This window comes from Buceros rhinoceros, unplaced genomic scaffold, assembly GCF_000710305.1.
Source record: "Buceros rhinoceros silvestris isolate BGI_N320 unplaced genomic scaffold, ASM71030v1 scaffold18920, whole genome shotgun sequence".
Taxonomy (NCBI): Eukaryota; Metazoa; Chordata; class Aves; order Bucerotiformes; family Bucerotidae; genus Buceros; species Buceros rhinoceros.
In genome coordinates, this window is record NW_010389245.1 from 1 (window position 1) to 9,667 (window position 9,667).

Sequence of the window (9,667 nt, forward strand, 5' to 3'; positions counted from 1 at the left end):
CGAGGGGGCAGCGGGGGGAGGGGAAAGGCTGACTTGACTCCATGGCCGGTCCTGACCAACCGTCGCGGAGAGCAGCCATCGGCGCCGGTGCACGTCACGGCGAAAGGGAGGGAAGAGTGCTCAAGTACCCTTTCCCACAGAGCCATAAGGAAAGGGCACTTGCGATGCCCCCAGGTTGAAACCCCATTTATTAGTGAGGAAAAGAAGTCCCGTATCGAACGAACAAACCCGCCTGGGCGCTGGGAGCAGGCCAGTCTGTCTGCTGGCTCCGTCTCATCAGCAGCAAAGCTCGCTGTACCTGATTGCAGGGCAGGAGGAGCAGGGAATTCAGATTTCAGACTTGCATGACCGCATATTAAGCAGCAAGAAACAGGACCAGTGTCAGTGTTCAGTGCCAAACTTTGGGTCTTGTAAAGTCAGTAATCAAAATACTCCTTCCCTAAAGGTCTGGCAGAAGCAGAGCACTAAGTTCAATGGAGGTCTACAGATAACATTATTTCAAAAAGTAAAAAAATCAAATTACCTTTGGTGCAGACAGTCACAAACCCCCTGGGGAGGTTTAGAACACCCCTATGCAGAACAGCCCAGACACATCACAGTCCAGCATGAAGCACAACAAAATGCCCTTTCTCAAGCCTGTAGCAAAAAGAAAGAAAACTAAGGGGGGGGGAGGGAATCATCACATGCTTTTCCACTTTAGCTATAGTTTCACAAGTGAGAGAAAAAAAGACAGACTAAGGACAATCTATATATCAAGAAGCTAGTACTGAAAGAACCAAATTATTAAAGGAAAGGAAGAAATCCTAACTCAGTCATATGTGGTATGAAGTTTGCAGGCAAGAAGTTGTCCAGGCAAGCTAGAAGAATACAGTTGGGCAGTCCATCATTGCTTGAATCATGGCAGGTACAACACATAATGGAATCTCTTTATTAAAAGAAAAAAAACACACACACAACAAAAAAAAAACAAACAAAAAAAAAGTGAGATGTTGAAATATGTAAGAGTAAATGAAAACTTGTGAAAAAGCTGCAGTGGCAGTGGAAATCATCGTGCAGGAAAGCCTGAGGCATCTGCGTTTTCCAGCACAGGTATGGGCCTAACTCTGAAGGAAACTGGCAAGCTTGCAGCCAAAAAAGGAAGCAGTGAGTTATCTTAAGGAGATGCCTGACTTACTATGTTCCCCTTGTCTACATAGCCAAGTGACATATGTAATTTGATAAAAATACTTTTACAGCACAAGACTCCAAAGGGATTTTGTAAAGCACAGGCTTCCTTTTACCAATGTCCATGCTGTAATTTGCTCCTCCACCCTGCAAAATGCCCGGTGTCCTCTGTAACCTCATTACGTTATCCCCCTTCCACCTACCATGTGTTCTCTCTTCTCCACAGTGCTTCCAGCTCACTGCAATACCTCAGCTCCACTGCCCGCTGGTCCTTTGTATCCTCCATGATACCTTCAGCGCTCCCTGTCCTAGTAAACTATAGCATTATCTTCACCATAGCCCAAATTTCCCCTGTCACAATACTTCTGACTCCCCTATTTCTGTCTCACCTTCCAGCTGGACAAGTAGCAACACAAGCAACAGCCTGAACAGAAGCTACAAAAATGCTCACATTTTAAGAAGGGCTTTGATTCAGACTGTCCAACCCGTTCTTGCCTCTCAGATGCTGGATGTGACGAACAAACAGTTTTGGAGTATGCACGTTGTATATTTAACGTTGTGTTTTAACACTCTGTACAAGCTCACAGATAAAAAGGAATACACAACAGTGGCTGATTTTGCCCCTTTGCCACACACGCACAACCCTTGAACGTATTTGCACAAAATAAATACAGGCCCACTGAGTCATCTTACTGAAGAAGAATAGCAGACAACTGTTACACACGATGCTGTACACAGGCAGAAACGAGGACTTGAAGCGATAAGGAAGTGGATAACGTTAGGCTATAAGCAAAGAGAAATGAATCCTATTGTCGGGATCCCTATAAGTTGACCCCAAACAAGCTCACAAACTGAGCTTATATATCTCTTTAAAATCACGTTACCTTTGTATCTGTGGTAATTCAGTAGCCAAAGAAACTTCTTCTCCATGCTGATACCAGGAACTGAAAAATCTTCCCTGACAGAATCAGGGAGAATCCTGCTTCCATGCTCTAAATATTATAGACAGCTCAGATAAAATATTTTACTTCTCTGTGTTTGCCATTGGTACATAAAGACTTAGCTGGCTGCATTTCCCTGTCTGAAGCTTTTCTCATCTGCAGAAAATTGACCCTTAACTAGTCATTTAAAAAAATAATCAATTTATCAATTCTCTTCCCAGCATTTGCTACTGTAGAGTTACTCTCAGCAGATTACCCTTCTCAATTTGCAGTTGCATTCTTTTAGGACAATTGTGGACCACCTATCTCCTTTATGTCCAGGGAACAAAACAAGGTATCTAACTATAACCCAGTTATACATTCACAAAACCAAGCTACACATAAATTTCGAATCCCTTTTTGCACACCCAAATTCGCAGTCAGAGCCCATCACTCTTTAATTTCATTTGACCCAGCATAAATTCACCCTCTTATATAACGTGATGGTTGTCCCCCACATCCTAACTTCATATGTTTCTTGCAACCTCTCCCTGTGCTAGCACTGGTGCTCACAAGGATGCTATTGTAACACAGTTGTTGAGGAAAAAAAAATACACTGTAATGATTCCCATTTCTATATTATGAAAAACAAGAGGCCCAGAAGTCGTGACACTTGGAAATTTTTTGCCCAGGACCATAACCTGACCAGAAAGCATCCCAATGCAAAAGTGTGACTGGGGCACAGAGGCATGCTAGATGGCTTTAGGAGCACATGCTTACTCATGGCTACACTTCCAGGCTGTTTACTAGGATGACCTGGCTTTACCAAGAGCATGGATGTCTCCAGGAAGGCTGTCGCAAAATTCAACCATAACCAGCCTTTCCTTTAAAACATACTCGAGTACCACCAACTTCTGCACTTAAGCATCAAAGAAAGTACCAAGATTCCTACAGAATCAATTAGCAACAAACCAGGCCAACATTAAAACCAAAACAGCAAAGAAACCCCTAGTAATTAAAAACACGCACCCACCCACCCAACCAAAAAACCCACAACCCATAAACAGCAGCTTCTTACTCTCTGTGCCATGGAATAATCAAGCTTCATGACATGAGAATATACAAATTGTTTCTTGAGGCTCACGGTGCTGTCCAGCTACTCTTCTGTTTTCCCGCCAGGCCTTTTCTGTTGAAGCTCTCTGACAGTGCTTTCATCTACCAGTGTGCTGGTTTATTTTCTGCTGTCTCCTGTTTTCTTGACACAAGGCTAAAAGCTTTTTGCTTCCTCTGTAATAAACATCTGTGTCCAAATCTACGTGCTGTATAGTCCAACAATGTAAATGAAAGCAATGATTCAAAACTCACATGAATATGTATTTTTAAAGATGTTAAACACATTATAAGAAACAGCCAAAGAATGTGCATTGCTTTTTCAATATCTCCGTTGTTTAAATGAAACCACAGCAGCAGCACATCACATGTGTGCGTCCATGTGTGTATTACAGATAACATGTGCAGGCAACATGAGGTTTGCAGCTGCTAGCAGTCTGATCAAAAAACCTAGGAGAAGCGAAATGCTGCTTTTTAAGCTGTGGATGAGTCTGTTAACCACAATATCTTTTCCAACTTTTCTTCATCCAAGCCATATGGGTTTATATTATCAGCTCTTCAGAGGATTCTTGGGTCTAAATTAGACTACAAAGAAGGTCATTTTCTGTGACTCATTTGTGCCAAGCAAGGAAATCATTTCCTCTCTTGATCTACATGATAGCTTTCTCTTGGGAGGAAACAGAATATAAGAAGCTTTCTAATCTCCTTTTGCATTACGCAAGGAACTAACAAAATATGAACCTGCTGTCCCCTGGATACCACAAAGCTGCTACCTATATTTATGTGAAGGAACAACATCTTTAAGACAAATCTGAGGAAAAAATCACTGTAACACAAAGTAAGAGTATGATCTGATGGCTAGCAAGATATTATTATTGAATTTTAGGAAGACATAGATAGTTTCCACTAATAATATCTATACCAGGCCTAAAGGCAGCTACTATCCATATAGAGGTGCTGCGTGCTATGACTACTCTGACTTTGGGTGACCCAGTAAACACTTACTCCTGGCAAAGTGAGTGGGGAAGCAAAGATGTCTTTGGTAGTGCCTCTGAATCTCGCTTCCTGACTGAGTGATAAATTCAGCCCTTGCAGTTATACCTTTCACAGTAAGAAAGGTATCCTCTTTCTTTTTTCTCCCAAAGTCCTAGAACCAACCAGCTGGTCAGGAAAGGTCTCCCCCATTCTCCATGCATAGGGAAGTGTGGCAGAAATACAATGAACCTATGTAAACCTATGTAAATAGGAAATTAAGAATGAGTCTGTGATTACCTGCATCTCCGAAGGCTAAGCGTTTGCATCTGACATTACTCCAGAGGAATGAAGAAACAGTAATGAAATCGCTCGTGTGATTAGTCTGGCAGAGAAACACTTTGGCCATTACACTAAATGAAAGGAGGAAGAAAACAATGACAAAAAGAAGGTTTTAATTACCCAAATGCCTCCAACAGTGACAGGTTTCACAAAAATACAGAAGTGACAAGTTTAATTGAAGAAGAAACAGGGAAAAGAGTGGACACTACTGAGATGGCTGTTACTGAAAGGGGGAGGGGTACATGTACCAGTATATACATGTATGGTGCACTCACACGCTGCATAAAAATAGATCTGTGCATCAGAAGCAGGAAAACTGCACTGCAGTTACCACACTTCAAGAAAGCAAAGATCTCCACTGTGATCCCTTAGTACAGGAGGAAAAGCATGTCTACCTGCTGTTCTTACTACTTGTCTTTTCAAAAAATCTCACATTTTTGCTGGTTGTTGCTGGAACAGTGGGCCAGGAAGAGGCCAGAAGGGGGAAAAGAAAAATGGCTTTAATTACAGGAAAAAGGGGCCACTGAGAACTGGTTGTTACAATAGCTGAGACAATACAACCAATTTTCATGTTGTATGTTTTTTTAATCTATTTTTTAAAGAAGAACACTTTGTTCCTTTAATTCTTGTTCATCACCTCTGAAAATCTGTCAGTCTAGTGTCCTCCTAAAACAATAACTACATCAAAATTTAAGTCATGTCAGTAAGCAAGTACAAAACATTCAGGATACCGATGAAGTTTACCAACATGAAATACCCTCTGGTTAAACTCGTAGAAGCATTGTGTTCTTGTGTTCTGGGTCATATCTGCTTTCCTATTAAGAAACAAATCCCCTTTGTCTTTCCATAAAAGATTATAATTAATAAAACTACATTAAGATCTTACAGGAAAAAAACCAACAAAACAGTGATTATGTACAAGAAGAAAATCTGGTGAATTTTACTGCAGTTTAATGTGTATGCATCCATTCTCATCTCTCCCACATTAGCCTTCTGCAGAACTGCTGTAATGAAATGAAAACAGCAAATTATTTTTTTTTAAATACTGGGTACTGCTGTTTACAATAAATATGTGGTTATGCAAGCAGGCATATAAGTCGTATATTCTTTGCTTTTACATCATCAGCTCATTATGTAGCCTTCTCTGTTCTTTATGAGAATTAATTTGACAGCACAGGACTCCATCCTTACTCTCCAACTCTAAGGCAAAGCTTCAAAACATGAGCACCAATGGTGTCTCTTCTGAGGGGACTGCAAGAAGAGTTCTTACCTCATCATCTCCCTCATATCCACCTCAGCGGCTTGTTCAGTCCCCCAAATGGAAGCCTACTACCAACTTGGCATATAAAATATATAATCTTGTTGGGATTACACTACCAACATCTACCCTAAAAAGCCCATAAAGCAAACACTTCTGTGTCTCCCAGACATGTCCCAGTCTTGTGCCACAAGCAAGATCTATATGCCAGATGCTATAAAGTTTACACTGACTTTGAGAAGCTTTCCATAATTCATCCATGACCAGTGCTGTAAGTGACACAGCTATCCCACAAGCAGCTATAAACCTTGAACAGACTTTTCCATGTAGTCACACGCTTACTAGAGGTCAGACCCTGTGGTCTTTGATTTGCTCAAAAATCCCATTGAAGCAAATGCTGGCGGGTCAGCTTGCAAATGCCACCCTCTCTCTGCATGGTGAATAGCTCCTATTGAACCCACTGGGATAACTCATGTGTGTGAGTAACTACAAAGGAGAGCAAAAGGAGCAAAATCCGGTCCTCATTAGGGGCTGCTAATCTGACAAAAAACCGCCCTCGGTCACTAGTACCACTCAAGCAAAGCAGCTCTGCTGTCAAGATGCTACCTAGGAAAGGCAATGCGGCACAATTTGGTACCCTTTTTTTCGTATTTCATTCTTTAAAGCATCGGCTAATTATCCAGGCATGACTGCATGGAGAAACCCTCTCTCATCACAGTACATGAGAAAAGATAATCTTATACCATGAAACACAATTAGGCAGATGGTTATTTGGAGGTTTTTGGAAGAGATGCAATTTCCCTGATCTGGGAGATAAAAAAAATCAAAGCTGAATTAAAAAAAAAAAAAAAACATACCACACTTAATTCCTAAGTATTTAATTACATATTATCATGGGTAGCTACTAATCGCCTCTAATTATGCAATCTGATTTTATTGCTGTTGGAAACACATTTATAGCCACTATATAATGTGTATATTTAAGTCAATATCTGAATAAAAAGTCTGAAAAACACAACATGTGTACCCATATTTGGTTACTAGCATGATTATCATCTGCCACCTGCTGGAAATAGCTGTGATATCTCAACTAAGTACCACAGATGGAAGGTCTGGTCACTCATCGAACAAGCACAAATGTCAAAGAGCAAAATATGGTCCTTGCACCCAAGAGCTTATTCCTTTCAGCCAGTGGGAAAGTTTAATTTGCATATGGGAATATTTATGTGCATTCGTAGAGTAGCCATAACATGACATTGTTTAAACAAGCAGAAATTTAATTTGCTATTGAAAATAATGTTATCTGCCTGTGTTAGACCAGAAGGCAAGATATATAATCTGAAACTAATGCTCCTGGCTAATACCACCTCAAGGTGGCATAGCACTCTTGCCACTCTGCTAGAAATGGCACAATTGCAAGATTTCTTCCTTTACCCAACATAAATATAGACTAGCATTGTCTCTGAGCCTCATTTGAAGAGATTGACAATTCTGGCTGTGTGGTGGCCCACAAAATCCTTAAGAACAAAACCTGCCTGTCCAAGACATCTGCTTCACTTACACACACAAAAAAAAACCAAACCAAAAAAACCACCAAAAAACAACAACAAAAAAAAAAAGTGAGAGAGTTTGTATGAGGTATTCCTCAGAGCACCAGGACCTTGTAACTTGCTGCCTCTGTGCCAGCAAACCAGACCAAGTGATCCAAAGGGTAGATCCAAAGGCAGCACTGCAAGACTCACTTTCTTCTCGCTTGTGTGGAACATGCGGAATAGCAGCAAGATGCACCGGTAAGACTAGCAGTTCTTGTCAGCATGCTGGCTTATTGCATCTGACTGGCTGATGAAAGGACTTGGTGTAATTTTGCAGGTGGTAGGTGTCCCCAAGCCAGTGGGGAGAGAGACAGGTACAACTAGATGAGAGTTTCAGACTTTTTTTTTTTTTTTTAAAATCATATGCAGGCCCTTAAGCAGCTGAAGTTCTTGTGCCCAACAGGTTTAGAAGAACAGCCAAGGGTTCACTTCTAGACAGTGCTTGCATTCAGGGAAACAGTGCCTTTCTCTGGGTGCCTTTCAATTACTTCTGCGATCAAAGAAGAAGAATCAAAAATGAAGGTGGGAATACAAGTGATTCTTGAAGGTTATCCGGGTCTGTGGGATAGAATGGAGAAAGAAAGAGAAAAAGAGAACATACATCCAAAGACCTAATAAAATTATAACTATTTCCTCATTTTCTCCACTCACTTGTTCTATCCATTATAAAAAAATGAGATGTTTATAGCAGTAAGGAGTAATATCAGCCCTGAAAGCAATATAACAAATCTAAACCACGGAGCAACACATTAGCAAGGATTAACATTGGCATCTGCTATCACATGCCTCCTGCGGAGTGGAAGGGACTGCCCTGCCTGAGGTGTGCACCACCGGGCAGAGGCAGGTACCTCCAACTGCCGTGTACAGCATTCACACAGGGCATACCAACCACAGCCCCTTCCTGTAACACCTGTGCACCATAATGCACCCACCTACAAATGCACAAAACAACGTTTCAGTTGACATTTGCTTTTAGCCAAACACTTTTGCCACTTTACAGTGCTTTTTCCATTCTTAGGAGGTTCATATGCTTCAGACCCCTCCAAGTTTTATCCTCTGTGCTGCTCTTTGGAGGCTACCACCTCTTTTCCAGCAATGTCTCTGCACTGGGAAGTTGTCTGCCCACCAGCTGCAAATTTACCTATGCCTTGTGCTGATGAGTAGGCTGGGGTTTGCTCTTGTAAAGCCTGACAAGGGTTTGATGCAAAGAGAAGACCCACGAATTAGAAGACTGCCTGCACACAGCAGAAATCTTATCACCCTTGCTGCAGCCATTGCTGCAGTGACATTTGTATCCAGGTGGGCATATGGCTGAATGCAGTCGCTTGCCTTGGAGTGGATGGGCCTGCCTGGCCAATTCATCCAGCTCTGTCCCATGATGTGCTGGCCTCTAGCTATGGACCAGCTTTTCAGCAGCAACAGCCTGCACCCAGTTACAATCTCCAGGGCCTTCTGGGTTTACCCAGAAAGCACTCCCCTCCTCAGGCAAAGGTGGGGGGCACAGTGCATACTCCAGAGCACCCACACCAGCCTTCTTCAGAAAGCTAAGGACTATGGCACAAGCAAACTGACCTCAATGCAGAAGCTCAGTCAGTCATCCAGCTGTCCTTTCTTCTCCATCTGTGCCCTCCTCCCATGTTAAAACCACCGAGAAAATAAGTTATCAGCATTTTCACTGTAGATCAAGGAAATCCTGGATCTTACCAAACATTGTCCAAAAGATTTAAAACTGCGTCTGCAGATATAAACACATGTATATGTAAATACAACTCCATATAATTACGGCAATATTTTTTCCCTTCCTCTTTTCCTCCCCCTCCCCTTCTCTCAATTTCTCAAACAATAAGTGGGAAACGACTTTTTTTTCCTATCCAAAAATTAATTCCTACTCAAAGCTTCCATGAAGGGTCAAGTCTAAAGGAAGCATCTGGTAAATCTGCTTTTACATTGCAGTGGGAGCCATAGCCCTCATGTCCCCACCCTTTGCACCACTCAGTGCAGCAAGTGCTCATGCTACACTGGGAAGTGCTTGCTCTGCTGCACACAGATGCACGAAGACACACTCTGCGTGACTGCCCGCAGCCCTTAGATGGAAGCAGCTAGGTATGCTGCATGCACAGACAGAGCAGGTCTCACTCACCCCAGCAGGTTCTCCAGTTGCTTTTTTTATCCCCATAACTACAGATGGACTCTTCAGCTACTGGGTCTGGTGATTTGCTTGTGAGTCATATGATAAGCGTGTGTGCTTGCAGGGTCACAGTTACAGCAGTGGACCCTATCATTGAACTGACCAAAAAAAAAAAAAAAAA